The following is a 13,595-nucleotide window of genomic DNA, read 5'->3' as shown; positions in this document are numbered from 1 at the left end:
ATAGATGCACATTCAAGAAGGAAAATCTAGCCCAAGTGGTATGAGACCATGACAGAATCCTGATTGGACAACACAGCTCTGGTCAGTTAGGTTTCTGCAAATCCCGGTACCTGGGGATGCAAGGGACCAGGCCACAGGGGATCTGGAATTTGTAGCCATTTCTGTAGCTCTGGTGCATTGCTACTGGGTTGAACATACAGATGAATTAGAAGCCTAGACTATTATTTGAGCTTTTCATCTTTTTTAAGGAACCAGATGATAGTTACAGACCCTCTTGATGGAGAAATGCATGTAAAAATAAATACCAAAAATTCTGCGTAAGATTTTAGTGCTCTCCCCCCTGAAGTTTATTTGTGGAACCTAGATTATGATTATCTGCTTCTAAGAAATGGCATTTGTTTGGTCGCTGTCTCAATGCCCACTCTACTTACGTATCTCCATGTCCACATGCAGGTCTCCTAGTAGAACAAGGCAAGCCCACCAAGCAGAACCACATGGCAAAGACTAAGGAGGAAGAAGTGAGCAATGGCTGGGGGCTCCCGAAGCTGAAGCCTTGACAGCTGATTGCCCATTAAAATGTGTACCATCCTACCTGTCTCCTCGCTGCCCTCCATCCTGGGACCTGTATCTCCTACCAACCCCACCTTATGACTGACTGGGCTGGCTGGTTGGCTCATGGGGTGCTGTGCTGAAGTAGGAATTGTGCCTGCTGTATCTTTTTGTGTGTAGAAAGATTCGGTTCATCCAGACCTTGAGCCCAACCCTAACCTTCCAAATGAAGCCTCCCAAGGAAAAAAAACTGGTCAACATGGACCTCAGCGCCTCACATGATCCAGCCCTGGTTCCCAAACCCTGCTACACACACACACACACACACACACACACACACACACACACACACACACACACACCAGTGGGCAAAAGAGAGCATATGTATCTCCCTCTCCTCCTCCCTTCTTCCTGTGTGCGGTCAGTATTTCTGCTGAAGTTTCTCTAAGGTCTCCAGTCCTAGAGAGCAGACCTTTCCCCTCCCACAGCCAGGCTGATTGCTTTCAGGTGATTGAGTGCAATTTATGTCATAAGGATCAGTGGGATGAAGGGAAAACTACCCTAAGGGCAAAAGGGTGTGCATTGTTTTATTTATGGGTTTATTTATTAGCATACTTACTGATTTATTTATTTATGAAATATATATATTTATTTATCATAGAGCAGGAACTTCACTTCCATCTTTGAAGCATCAGCCCTCAAATTTGTGTCCTTGGTCCTGCAAAGCACAGGGAATGATTTTGTCTTCAAAGCCATGACAAAGAAAAGAGGGGAAAAAAATTCTCTCCCCATACCAAACAAAATACCTTCACTCCAGCCAGATTTTCAACCAGAAATGGAATTAGGAACCACCAGCTAGTGAGGCTATAAAGCCACACAAATCAGTAGAGGCTCGATCATCCAGAAAGACACTCTCCAGTTCTCTGGACACCCACCTTTTGCACCATTTCCTCCACTTCTCACAAACGTAAGTGGGTAATGGCTAGCTAGACTCCTAAACTCCTCATTCTATTCATAATTGACCCCAGATAAACACTGGGGCCATGTGAGGGGTTTTGAAAAACCCATGATCAGTTTCTATCCTGAAACAATTACAGCAATTTCCAAGGGTAGAGGTTGGTCATCAGATTTCCTTAAATTCCAGAAATTTCTAATCTGAAGCTAGTGTTGAGAAATACTGCTGGTGCATTTTTCTCTGATCCCCACCACCCAGATCCCTTCCTCCTTTAGTTCCCAGGTTCCCTCTAGAGACTTCTCATCCCCGCAGCCCATCCTCCTCACTGAACCTCCCCCTTCAGCTTCCTGGAGAGGCAGCAGGTCACAGGAGTCCTGAAATTGGTGCCTGCACCCAGCCTAGAGACTGCTTCTAGACAATGTTCGGCCTTTCTAGCAACAGAAACTTGTCCCCTACTCAGACTTTCTCTCCACCTGTACTTTCCAGAGTCTCCCAAATTCCAAGAGTTCAAAGGACAAATTGTTGGCAGTCCTGTCTTCAAATCCCAGGCCCATGTCAGACTTTATAATCCAAAGCTTGGCTATTTCTGCAGAGTCACCTGAAATAACAGAGGGTCTCCTGATGACAGAGGAAGGAGTCATATTCCCCTAAGTCAGTCCTTTGCCCACAACCTGGCAGCCGCTGCCAAGCAGCCAAATCCTAGATGGCTGAGAAGAGGTTTGCACATGCTTCACATTCACTATGGCCAAGCGTGAGTGAATATGTGTATGAGTGCATGTACCCATCTACTCATAAACCACCTGTATCTACAGAGATGCTAAATTTTAACTTTACAGTAACTGGTGACATTTTATATGAAAACAACTGAGTTGTCTTTCACTCAGTGGAGTTCCAGTTCCGTGTTCCCAATGGGCTGAAGCAAATTCCATACTGAGGTACAGAAGCAGAATGTTGTTATATATACAAACTATTAGAAAGGACACACATACACACACACACACACACACACACACACAGAGCAAACAATATAGCACAGGAAAGCCTATGATGTGGGAAGAGTGCATATTCCTTTCCCATCTTCCCTATCTAAGCAATTTCCCAGAACAAATATTTTTTCACAGCCCCCTGGGCTACCCAGCCAGTATGCCCCTGCATTCATGGAACCAAGCCTTCTTATTAGTCACAATCTCATGCCCAAGTCCCATCTCTCAGGATCATGCTCTCTGATAGTTGACAGTTCAGTCAGTGGGTGCTAAAGATTGAGTGTTACACTTCCTAGGTGACATTTACATTTTAATCGGGGCTTCAGATAATGCCTTAATCCAAATGCGTGGCTTTGATGGTGGAAATTTCAGGCACAGAAATAGGCCAGCATGGGAGATAATTTTTTTATCAAGAGGGCATTTTAGAGCCCACACACACATCATTTTACATATCTCAAAAATCAACCTTCAACCTTTCATAAGTGCATGAGCACAAACAAGCACACTTACTACATACACATTCCATAATGTTGAGATCCCTCCCTTTCATTGGCCATATCTTTAAAAACAGGAGTAAAAAAAAAGAACCAGCTAAATGAATTTAAACTTTATTGGGAAATGTAGCCTATTTTTTTCACCAGCCACTAGCCATCTGGTCTACCCCACCCTGTTCCAGTTCCTTCTTAACTTCTCTTTTCTGTTATTGCCACATCAGTTAATTTGTGTCTATGTGTCCCTCTTTGCTCTCTCCCTGCTCTCCCCAAATGTATTTCCTTCCTTCCCCATTTACCCCCCTCGGAAATGTGCTGGGTTTTGGTGTCGTCAAAGAGCAGGTTAAGAGCATGAGCATGTCTGTATCACTTTGAAGAAGAGAAACCAGGTATTCTGCTACAGTTTGAAGAAAACCCCAACGAAAGAAGAAAGAGACGAAAGCTGGCTCTGCAGAGTGCCTTAAAAATGACTTTAATTAGGAAAATCTGAGTTGTCAGTCTTTGGATGTTACATAAACTCAATCAGATGTTGCATTTCACTTCTCTGGGATTAAAAAAGTTAAATACAGTATGTATTCAACAACAACAAAGTATATCTTCTCTTTAATTGGATCCTTAAAAATCAGGTATATGAAAAAAATCGGGTATATGATTTTCCATAAAACCTGAGTAAAGCACTGGGTACATATATACACATTTCTGTAACATACAGAGGGCAAATGCAAGAGACCCTGACATACTAGAACAGTTGTGGCATTTAGGCAGAATGCCACAAAGAGATTTAGTCTAACAGGAAATTTTATGATGAGAAAAGAATCTTATTCCATGGTGAGTAAGGGAAAGAAAGGGACCCTTTCCTTTCTGCTGACGATACACCAGCTGTCTTGGTCTGCTGAGGCTGCAATAACAAAATACCACTAATAGGGTGGCTTATCATCAGCAGAGATTTGTTTCTCACAGTTCTGAAGAGTGGCATGTGGTTCATGGACAGATTTCTGTCTTCACTTGATAACCCTTGGGCTTCTATTATATGGGTACTAAGACAACCAAGAAGACCCTGCCCTCAAGATGTAATCACCCATTAAGGGCTCCACTTCCTAACACATCGCTTTGGGGGTTAGGATTTCAATATAGTATTTGGAGGAGGGACACAAACATTAGATACTAGTATTTCCCTAGCCTATGACTCAGTACTGTGAAATTGAAAAGAATGTTCTAGAAATGCAAAGGATAAACCTTGCCCTTACATCCTTTACCAGCTACCAGCTACCACTCCTTTGTGGAGCACCCTTGGCCAATTTCTCCTCTGTTTGCAATAATTTCCCTTCAGTATAACATTTGCCATCAACAATCCAACTAAACTGGTTATTTGAAAGAATCTGAACTCCTGAGGGCAGTTAGGTTTGTGAAATATCACCTTCTTTCTCTAAGAGTTACAGGGTTTTTATAATGGATGAGATCTCATTTCAGCAAGAATAGGGAGGGCAGGGTTGAGAGTAAGGTCCTGACACTTACTTGGATTCTGAGAACTCTGAGCAGGTGGAAAGGAACAGAAGCCTCCAGCTCAGTCAGATCCCCTTTCTACCTCTCCACACCTGCATCCTGGCCCTGCCTTGCCACTGTAGACACTACTGTCATCCAGCTAACAGCTATTCTCTCCGCTGGGACTTTTATTCAAATTAATCATAGCTATTTTCCCACAAAATATCATCACTTTTCTTACATTCTCTTATCACAGAGCACCTGAATCCCAAGTTTCTCCAACTCACTCACTGGGAATTCTGCAAAAGTGTTATAGCCTGCTCTCTGTCCTGAGGAAATCAAAACACCAAACCAAAAAAAAAAAAAACAGGGTCAGACTAACCTATTCCTACCTTTCTTCCCAGTTCCTGACGAAAAAGGAGAGTTCACTTCAGGACACAAGTCAAAATGTGTGTTGGGCATGATTCTATGCCCACTCTATTCTCAAAGCACAACAGTGCTGAGATTGCTGGGACTTCATTATACTAAGTCATCATGCTGAACCCCTCCCCTCCCTGATTGCAGTGAGCTCACCTGGGCTCCTAGCCCAGGTTTGGGTCCTCGTGGCAATTCCAGTGGACAGCCCAGCCTCAAGCTTTGACCAGATGAATTGAGCTATCATTGCTTATCTCACAGAAAGTCCCAAGTTCCCTCACAAATTAATCTGCTTCTTCAATGCCCCACATGCTCTTACTCTCCCTGGAACATTACATTTGCATAGCTAAAGGACACCACTGGAGTGATCTGCAGAAGCAGTATTTACTACAGAAACAGACAAGAATCCATCCCTCTAGGAACTTCCACTCCAGGAGGAGAAGAGGTAAACTAGGTCTATACAATGAGGAAATCAGATAGTGAGCAATGAGAAGCACTAGTCCAGTGGAACCAAGAAGGCTAGTAGAATTAGTTCCAGGTAATTTTTCCATGTGGGTTCTACCAAGAGACAGTTGTCTACTCTTAGTGCTCTAAATGTAATAATGGTGCTGGCATCCTCCATTCTCTCTGTATTCTCTGTGTTGATGGGAATCCTGTTCTATGGAAACCTTCAGGTATACATGTTATAGATTCCAAAGAAGAATCACATTCAAATGTACCTTTGCAGCAACCCATGGCTGCCATATTTACTGCAGCAGAGAAAGGTAAAGCGACTTTCCCAAGGCCACAGGGCTACTGTCAGTGAGGATCCCAATCCATCACAATTTTTCTCCAGAGTACAAGACACAAAGCCAGAATATCTAAAACTGAGATCCAGCACTGCTTTCAACTGGGTAGAAAAGATTTCAAAGTTTCCATGCAAACATAAGACTAGATGTGAAATTATATTATAAATTATAAAACTGAGAGGCTTTAGGGCAAGTCTTCAGGCTGTCTCAAAACTCCATTTATCTACTATCTGTGTGAGTCATTGAATAAATAAATATAATTAAAAGGAGATATTTTAATAACATATTACACACAACTCCCAAAGGAATTCTTACTCAAGATGGAAAAATTAAAACAGTATATATTTTCTGTCTATAAACTAATTATCTGATTCAAATGAATTCAAAGCAAGCTCACTCCTAAGGTGTTTCTAAAGCATCTGTATAATTATCCTCGATGTACTTAAGAAGCGCTGGTGTTTGGCCCTTGATATGAGCCAGAGCACTCCATGTGTAGCCCACAAGTGTGGCAGATCCCAGGGGTATAGAGATAACTATGAACAACCAGTCAGATTTCTTGTCCTTTTCCAGCCAGTCCTCTGCTTCCTGTTTGTTGTTCCAAGGAGTGGAAAGGTCTTGAGCTAAGCTGAAAGGCAAAGCTCATTAGCTTCAGCTAGTAAATAAGACAATTCAGCATCTGAGAGATCTTAGAAGAAGCAAACTCTAAAGGAGAGGCATACTGTATTCTCTGAAAAGGTCTTAAAATCTAGTTGCCTGAACTGCTGCAAAGAGAATGTTCTTGCCTTTAAAAAAAATCAATAAAAGTAAGAGCAAAACAAGCCTTGGTAGAGCTGCCCAAAGCTGGCTACTCTCTTTGTTCCATGGTCATTGAAGACTCTAGAACAAGGACAGACAAGGAACTACCTTACCACAGCCCCAGCTTGGGAAGAGAGAATAGTATTATTCTTTTTTAATATTTTTTTATTGTAAAGATTGGGCTAGGAAGGTGGCTCAATGGTAGAACGCTTGCCTTGCATGCCTGAGGCCCTGGGTTCGATTCCTCAGCACCACATAAGCAAAAAGAAAAAATCCGGAAGTGGCGCTGTGGCTCAAGTGGTAGAGCGCTAGCCTTGAGCTGAAGAGCTAAGGGACAGCGCCCAGGCCCAGAGTTCAGGCCCCATGACTGGACCCAAAAAAGAAAAAAGATACTGTAAAGAGGGGTTACAGTTACATGAGCAAAGTAATGAATCCATTTCCTATTGTTACCTCCCCTTTTGTTTTTCCCCTACCATCCCTTTCCTCCCCACCCCCAACTCCTCCCTCTCCCTCCAAAGTTGTAAAGTTCATTTTCAACATCGTGTCTTGTACATCTCATTGTTACAATGGGTCATCCTGTAACCTTATTTCAGCATTTTGTTATTTTCCTTCCCCTCCCCAAATTAGAAAAATGTATATACAAGATGCAGGACACCAGAATCAAATAGTGAAAATGGGTTATACCATACAAAGAAACATACACATGCAAAGAAACAAAAAAAATCACATAGTACATTATAAGCATATTAAAAATAACAACAAGAACAATAAAATCTCTTATGTCCCTATCTTGGGGTTCATTTCACTTAGCATCAGGTTATATGGTCATATGTATATAGCTTTTGACTTCTTCTGCTTGTCTTAGACATATACTAGTTATAGCAGATAAGGGAAACCATGGGACTTATGTTTCTTTGGGTCTGGGTTACTTCACTTAATATAATTTTTTCTAAATCCTTCCATTTCCTAACAAATGGGGCCACTTAATATAATTTTTTCCAAGTCCTTCCATTTCCTAACAAATGGGGCAGTGTCATTCTTTCTGATGGAGGCATAGAATTCCATTATATATGCATATACATGTATATATTATATATATCATATTTTCTTGATATGAAAATAGTACTCTTCTTATCTCTTAGGTTCCTTCCTATCAACAATCTAAGCAAAGTTGGACAACTCTACACAAAAGATGACACTGATGAGCCCAGTCTGAAAATGAGTCTCATTTTCAGCCAGAGGGAATTTTTTAAAGCATATGAGAGATGCTATGCGGATTTTAATATATATTGTAAAGGTGATGTACAGAAGAGGAATTACAGTTACATACATCAGGTAATGAGTACATATCCCTTCCCTCACTGCTAAGATCATTTTGATTAAAGTTTCTGATCAGGTCTGGGAATGTAGCTTAGTGGTAGAGTGCTTGCCTTGCATGCATAAAGCCCTAGGTTTGATTCCTCAGTACCACATAAACAGAAAAGCCAGAAGTGGTGCTGTGGCTCAAGTTGTACAGTGCTAGCCTAAGCACAGAGAGGCTTAGGGACAGAGCCCAGACTCTGAGTTTAAGCCCCAGGACGGGTAAAAAAAAAAAATCTGATCAAAAATTCAAGTTCTGAGCCTAAGGCACAAATAACAGGAATTAAACCAATCACCCAAATGCCCTAGTCTTTTTTGGTACCAGTCCTGAGACTTGAGCTCCGGGCCTACACACTGTCCCTGAGCTTTTGTGCTGAAGGCTAGCACTCTACTATTTGAGCCATAGCTTCACTTTTGGCTTTTTGATAGCTATTGGAGATAAGAGTCTCATGGACTTTCCTTGTCAGGCTAGCTTTGAACTATCATCCTCACATCTCAACCTCCCAAGTAGCTATGATAACAGACATGAGTCACTAGCACCCAGCAGCCAAGTCTATAATACAGTAATTGTTTATAAACTCTAGTGAGATTGTCCACATCAAAGATGATGAGAGCCAACTATTCTCTATAACTGTGTTTCTACAAAGAGAAAGTGGCTTCCAAATGAAGCCCATTTGGGGATGAGCTTTATTTTGAATCTCTTGTTAAGGTTCTGAGAGAGTTTTCTTGAAGAAAACTCAGAGTTTTCCCTCTTCTCCTTCTTTACCCTCTCCTTGGAAAGAGTGGTCCACATGGCAAAAGCAAACACAGCAGGATAGAGAATTTGTCCCTGAGGGGCTGGGAAGGTGGCTCAGTGGTAGAGCGCTTGCCTTGTATGGCTGAGGTCCTGGGTTCAATTCCTCAGCACCACATAAACAAAAAGAAAAAAGCCAGAAGTGGCGCTATGGCTCAAGTGGTAGAGCATTAGCCTTGAGCTGAAGAGCTGAAGGACAGCGACCAGGCCCAGAGTTCAGGCCCCACGACTGGACCCAAAAAAAAAAGGATTTGTCCCCGAGAAATTCTGAGTTGACAATTTTCTTTTCGAACATCCAATATATTTGATGACTGAAAGGACCCCCAAAATTACACTCCTAGGGAGCTCAGCCCCTGGAGGAGCAGAACTCGTCTGTGGAATGTAGGACAACTTAAGATGCCCATATCTAGGCCATAGTATAAGGATGACAAAAAGTGGTCCAAAATCTGATTCACTTGAATGTTTAACAAATATCTCCTCAATGTCAAATAAACAGTGAAGCTGCCATCCATTTGAGAGGCAAAAAAAAGCATTCCAAATCCCTGAAAATTAAAATCCCATACTCCTTATCTCTCATATTCCTCTTTCTCAGATTTAAAAATTCTTAAAAACTTTCCATTGCCCAAGATAGGGACATAAGAGATTTTATTGTTCTTATTGTTCTTTTTAATGTAGTTAAAATGTACTATGTGATTTTTTTTGTTTCTTTTGTATGTTCTTCCCCCATGGTATAACCCCTGTTTTCACTGTATTTGATTCTAGTGTCCTGCATCTTGTATATATATTTTTCTAATTTGGAGAGGGGAAGGGAAATAACAAATGGCTGAAATAAGGATACAGGATGACCCATTGTAACAATGAGATGTACAAGACAGTATGTTGAAAATGACCTTTACAACTTTCCAGGGAGAGGGGAGGAGTTGGGGAGATGGGGAGGAAAGGGATGATAGGGCAAAAACAAAGGAGGGGGTAACAATGCTCGCTAGGAAATGGATTGATTACCTTGCTCATGTAACTGTAACCCCTCTTTACAGTATCTTTAAAATAAATTTATATATATATATATATATAATTTTTTTTAAACTTCCCATTGTGGTTTGCAAAGTTCAATCACTTTGTTACAACAACAATCCTATGGGGTGATACCAGCCCTGATTTACAAATGAGGAAAACATTGAAAAGACAACTAATACAGCTCAGAGCCAATTTATTGGAATTTCAAACATTGTCCTATCCCCATGCACTTTGCATGGTGCCATCTTGGAAGTTTAAGTTGAGAAAGCTCACGTATCATACCATGTGGTTAGAAGCCTCCCTGTCACCATCATGGCACATTAAGAATAAAACAGTGAGATCCAAAACACAACCCCCTTAGCTTAGCCAGTGGGTTGCCCTGGGCTCAGCAGAGGGCGCTATCCTCCCCTTCAAGGACAGAGGGGCTGCCAACCCAAGGAAAAGACACTTGAGAGTTGACTCAGAATGGAGTCCGTCTCTAACCAGGCTGCTCCCTCTCTAGCACACAAGACAGGCAAAGAAGGCTCCAGCTCAGTTCCTGTAAGGTTTTGTGCCCTGCCTGTTCCGTTTTCAGTGAAGCCCCCTAGGTATTGTCATCCCCCATCACAAGAACCTGCAGAAGCCAGAGCTCTTGCTCCCAGGGCACGGGAAGGCCCCTGTCACCAATTTCATATGTGGTTTTGAGTCCAAGCCTACAGCTACCTTGGAGATGGAGCTATTTCAGGAAGAAATCTCCTCTTTTGGGGAATTTGAAGCTCTCATGTTTCTGCCTCCCCAAACATCATGGATATTCCTTCTGTTCATGTTAGAGTCAATTGATTCACCAAGATTCACAACCCACCCCTGTGCCTCCTTGAAGACTGGAACCCCCAGGCCACATCACAAGCTTCCAACGAAGCTTTCCTCTGCTGGTAGAAAGCAAATGCTGAGGTAGCGCTGTCAGGGGTCCTTCATATAGTACTCGATGTTCTGCCAGGGCCCCACAAAGGAGAACAGAAATCCTCAACCCTCCGCTATGAGCAAATGCTCCTCACCTTAGTCAATTTTAGAAGGCTGATTTTTAAGAAGATTATAGGCTGATTAATGCACTCCATAAGGGAATGCATTTTGGAAAAGGAGCTCAATCCCCAACCCAATCCTGCCTGTTCCCTATAGTATTCTTTCTCCCCAATCCTGCCCCTCATAGTTTTCTTCTGTGTCACCCTCTTACAGTGTAATCCCAACCTTCCCCCTAAAAGAAGTGTGGGGTGCCGGGATGTCTCAGGGTGGATGGAATAAAGACCAGTATCATTCTAAGGCAACAGGTTTTGTAAATGTGATGTTTACTCAGTAACCCCACAGCCCAGCTTCCAAGGGCACAGAGGGAAGCCATGACAAACACAGCAAGATAAAGAGCCCCGATGCTGAGACGTGTTCACCCACATCTCCTTCCCCTAACTGGACAGCCTTAGTGTGTGAGGGTTCATGTAGGCAGAAATGAAAGCTGTGGGCCTCTATTTAGCACCTGTGTAGCCAAGATATTCTAAGAAAACACAGCCAGGATGTTCTAGTAAGGTAGCCCTGAAAGAATGGTTAGAGTAAGGAGGGCAGTGCTCAATTCAAAAACATCCACGGGACCAGGCTCCAGTGGCTCACATCTGTAATCACAGCTACTCAGGAGGTTGAGATCTGAGGATTGCAATTTGAAGCCAGACTGGGCAGGAAACTCTGTGAGACTTATCTCCAATAAACTACACAAAGAAGCTAGAAGTGGTGCTATGGTTTAAGTGGTAGAACACTAACCTTGAACCAAAGAAGCTCAGGGACAGCACCCAGGCCCAGAGTTTAAGCCCTAGGACCAGAAAACACACACACACACACACACACACACACACACACACACACACACACACACACACATCCACAGGTCAGGACTATGCAGGAGAACAAAGGGAAACAACTCTTTCAGTTCGCGGAGTTCCTGGAGGAGTTTCTGACCTGCATCTAGTAAACAGATATGAAGCTCCTAGGAAAGAGACCATGGACCTCATTCAGTGCTTTCCTAGGACATCCCAGTTACAGTCCCTTGGTATCTGCATAAATATGGTTCCAAGAAGACTGCTTTTGAGGGAAAAAACAAACAAAACAAAACCCATAATGCTCAGGATGCATGGAGTTCAATACTGTGCTGCAGATGCTTGATTCATTTTTTTCCCATAATGCCACTCAGCTTCTGCTAAGACAAACTGTCTTGCAACAATCTAAAATTTTTACTTGGTCTTCAGTTAAGCACATTACATGCCCTTTTACGGCTCTGGAGAATTACAACTTTTCCCTTGCTTTTGGGGTACCAGGTGTTTGGGGATAGGGAAGCACCAAACTGATCACACAATTTGAACACATGTGGTGAGAGCACAGGACTGATGGAAAGTTTCTCCTCATCAACTGAGCTGCACAATAACCACTTGAGAATTTCACATTTTTAAAATCTCTTTGGTTTGGTTTTGTTCTCTCTTTTTGACTATGCTTGGTCAAAACCACATGAAGTAAATCTGCAAATAAAGAGGCTTATTTATTAGAAAACATGTAAAGCAAAACTACTATGTTCCATGCACTGTTCTAGGTGTCTGGAGCACAGGCATGAACAAAACAAACAAAACTCACTCTCTTCAGGAGCTCCCGTTCTAACTGGGAGCAGAGAAATGGAATATTAAAGAAAATTACTGGGCTGGGAAGGTGGCTCAGTGGTAGAGCGCTTGTCTTGCATGCCTGAGGCCCTGGGTTCGATTCCTCAGTACCACATAAGCAAAAAGAAAAAGCCGGAAGTGGCGCTGTGGCTATAGTGGTAGAGCGCTAGCCTTGAGCTGAAGAGCTGAGGGACAGCGCCCAGGCCCAGAGTTCAGGCCCCACGACTGGACCAAAAAAAAAAAAAAAGACAATTACTGTAGGCATGGTAGTAAGCTTAAGGCCCTGAGCCCAATCCCTAGTACTGCCCCTCCCCCCAAAATAATAACACCCCAAAATTGGTACTAATGGCTCATGTTGATAACCCTAGCCACTCAGAAAACTGAGATCTGAGGATCATGTTCCAAGGCCAAACCAGGCAGACAAGTCTGAAAGAGTCTTATCTCCATTTAAGCAGCAAAAGGCCAGAATTGGACAGTTGGCTCAAACAGTAGAGTGATAGCTATAAGCAAAGAAGCTCTTTGGAAGCCCTTAGTTAAATCCTAGTACAGGCAAGAAACAGGACAGGAAAACAGACTGCTGTCCAAACTCTTCAGGTGCTCAGAGCCTCTTCTTACCTTGAAATCCTACTCACTAAGAAAGCCTGGCTCACGCCTCTAATCCTAGCTACTCAGGAGGCTGAGATTTGAGGACTAAGGTTGAAACCAGGCCAAGAAATTAGTCATCAGAAAAAAGAAAAAAACCACACAGAAGTGGAGCTGTAGCTCAATTGATAAAGTGCTAGCTTTAATCAAAGAAGAAGGGGAAAAAAAGTAACGTTCAAGGCCAGCACCCAGGACCTGGGTTAGAGACCACAACTGACAGAAGAAGAAGAGGAAGAGGAAGAGGAAAAAGAAGAGGAAGGAGGAGGAGGAGGAGAAGAAAGAAGAAGAAGAGAAAGAGGAGGAGAAAGAGAGAAATAAGGAAGGAAGGAAAGAAGGAAGGAAGGGAGAAAGGAAGAAAAGAGAAGAGAGAAAAGAAAAGGAAAGGAAAGAAAAAAGAAAGCCTGTTACAACTTTGGTGGGGAGAGGGGGGTATGGGGGGACGAGATATGGGAAGGGATAGGAAAGGGAAACAAAGGAGGAGGCAACAATGCTTGATAAGAAATGTACTCATTATCTTGCCCATGTAATTGTAACTCCTCTGTGTGGTATTTTCATAATAAAAAATTTGAAGAAAAAAAAAAGAAAGCCTGGCCCAGGGACCATGCCTACAAAACTGCAAGTAAAGAGGGGCCATTTGACTTCATGGTGACCCCGGGGAACTATG

This window comes from Dipodomys ordii, unplaced genomic scaffold (assembly GCF_000151885.1).
Source record: "Dipodomys ordii isolate 6190 unplaced genomic scaffold, Dord_2.0 Scaffold57, whole genome shotgun sequence".
NCBI lineage: Eukaryota > Metazoa > Chordata > Mammalia > Rodentia > Heteromyidae > Dipodomys > Dipodomys ordii.
The sequence above is the reverse complement of the archived record's forward strand: the minus strand, read 5'-3'. Positions refer to the sequence as shown.